Genomic DNA, 3,050 nt, shown 5'->3' on the forward strand with positions numbered 1-3,050 from the left:
GGTCTGGAAACATTTGGGTATTGGCATAACCAAATAATCTACATATCATGGTGACAACATAACAATAGGGTTTGGAAAAGGAAGCTATAGAGTACATACCCTTATCCTCTCTCTTGTTCTTACTAGCATCTCTTCTCCATCCTTTGATGACCTCAAATTCCCCTTGATTTTCCTTCATGAATTTCTCAATGAAGTCTTTATCATATTTCTTTTTAAGGTGATGGCAGCTAATATATTTGAGACAAATATTTATTGGTTGAAGAGATGATGACCGTGTTCCTCTTGGTCATAAAGTTTGTATCTACAATGTTTAGATGGTCAATGACCCATCTAATCATATCCATGTAAGGCAAGATGTTTGACTGAGTAGTAATTCTGTGGAGGAATGAATTAGCCAGATCACTATATGTAGTATCGCAAATCGGGAATGAATATTCAGCTGTGGCTACTATTTTTGTGACCCTTATCTCTTCATCTTTGAAAAGATGATAAATGGTCTCCCAAGTAGAGTTTCTGGCATCTGGGGTGCATGTGGTATCAAAAAATAGTGCAGGAAATTTTGTGGCCTCATGGGGAGGAGCGACTGATTGTTGCTGAACAACAAGTTTCTTTCTGGGTTTGGTCGACTGAGACATTTCTGCTGAATTATGTTTATCGGGACTGGCTTGCCAAGAGAAACACAAGAGTGAGGAGCAACTAAGACTCAAAGAAAATAACTTAGAGAAAATAACCGATTACACAATAATCCAAGACTTTTATGAGAGAAATCTTAGGAAATCATTAGCAATAATGAAGACATTTATTGTATCAAAAACCGTAAATTCTTGACATTTGTCCATTTATTGATAAAAAATGAATTCACATGGGCTACAATACACGTCATCGTATCGAAGAACTTTATCGGTTAAATTTCATTGTCGCATCGTTAAAATACGAGATATTGTTTACCTCCAATAAGCTTATAGCACATAGAATCTTAGAGTTATAGGCAGGAAGAATTATCAAAGGTTTCACATTGGTGTTTTCATATCACGGAATTGAAAGGATAACTGTCGATTAGGAAATCCTGATATTCCAATTGTGAAATGAGAGGTGGGTAGTATATTAGAGATCAGAGATTGGAGGTGAGACAAATATCTGAGATCAGAGGTTATGGTATTGGAGGGGTCGCATTTTGGAGAATGTAGTGGGAAGGGATAACAAATATTGGAGGATTTGAGGATCACATATGGACATCAAAATGAAAACACCGATATGGAAACCTTGATATGCTATGTGGTATTCTTGTGGGGTTGAACCTTTATTGTTATAGAATAAAACAAAGCACTTTTTATTATTTTAAGGTTTAGGAATTAGGAAATCCGATTGGGAAATGTTTTAATTGGAGTTTTTCTTAAGCGGACATGCTAGAAAGTTCCGATAGAATGTTTCCGAAGAGATTTTAAAGTAAATCCAATGTTTAAAGGCTTAAGCTCCAATATTTGAGTTCCGATAAGGGAAATCTCCAGATTCAATCAAGTTTTTGCAATAATAAACCTAAGATTACCTTGTTTTATTGGAATTTTTTGGGTTTTATCCTAAATTTTAAAAGGGTGCACATTATTTATTAGTTTTACTATTAATTATAATGGGGGGTTTTTGAGTAGTACAACACAAAGCTATAAATTTTTCTACCAATATCACTATTAAACTTTTCAATATAAATCCCCAAGTACTAAGCTACAATCTTGTCTATCTCAATACTTTCATGCATCAATAAAACTTGTTCAATCGCAGAGTCAAACTATATGAGGTTTTCAAACATAAATGCATCATAGTCATAACAAATCATTATCAACTATTTCATCATGTCATCAAATGTTCATCAAGGGTTAAGTTCATATAAATAGTGCAACTGACAAGTGTATCATACAACATCACTTCTTTATCGTATTACTCAAACATTAAGTCAGGGCATCCAATGTTGCCACTTATCAAATTTACTGAGCAGATCAAAACGTAACCAAGATCAACACGAATATCAATGTTGTTGACACACTATTATCATCAGGGTTACCATCATTATCACAAGCATTAACAATATTATCAAGCTATCATGTATCAATATTTCTAACTAGATTTACAAATTTAGGAAATACACCATGTCTAATAAAATGTAAGATACTTGATAAATATCAAAAGCACCAAAATATCACATGTACCAGAAACCAAACTTACTTTCATATGAATGCATGAGTCATTTATGAAGGTGATATCCTTGTCATACCGTAGGACTTGAATTTTCATCCAATATTGCAGCTAAACTAAAATAATATACTATACATACCTTGTAATATTCAGATACCTTAGCAACTTTGCACTTTGTCAACTTTCCAGCAACTACCTTTTTGCTTTACCAACACTAGCTCTTCTCTTCTTGGACTACCTTTCTTTTCCTGCACCTTGGATGATCCTCAAGAAGGATCTTCTTATCACATCTCATTTAAAGGTTACAAGTATTCACATACTCAAATATTTATGTAAGAAGTATAATAAATAATAAAAGCAACAAGTGTGGTATCAAAAAGAAATAACATAAATCTAAAAGGTACTTATCTTTTACGAAAAGTGATCATCTCCCTCTTGACCCAACCTCCAAGAGTTAGTACTATCCAGTATCCATGTAATAGTGTTTCCTCCAATATTTCCATAAACTTCATCAGCAACCATTCCCAATTGAAATTATCCCAACTAGGATTACACTAAATATGTCACAAGTCCTAGAAGATTGCATATCTCAAACCTTTGACATTTTCCATGGTTTATTCCAAACCCTAACCACATGATATCCATCAAACAATAATAGCCAAATTTCCTTAGGTTTCCTTCAAACCCTAGCATTCTTTTAGGTATCCTCCATCTTCTCTTACTTCCATCAATGGTGTCTTCATAGAGGTGATCATCAATGACTTTTCTTGCTTAGATACCATGTTAATTTTCCTTAGGACTATATTATTCTTTACTTTAGACAATTGCATTACATTATGCATATATTGAATTCACCCCACAAC

The sequence above is a fragment of the Pinus tabuliformis genome, chromosome Q (assembly GCF_031772625.1).
Source record: "Pinus tabuliformis cultivar Carrire ecotype Pingquan chromosome Q, CPIR1, whole genome shotgun sequence".
Lineage (NCBI taxonomy): Eukaryota > Viridiplantae > Streptophyta > Pinopsida > Pinales > Pinaceae > Pinus > Pinus tabuliformis.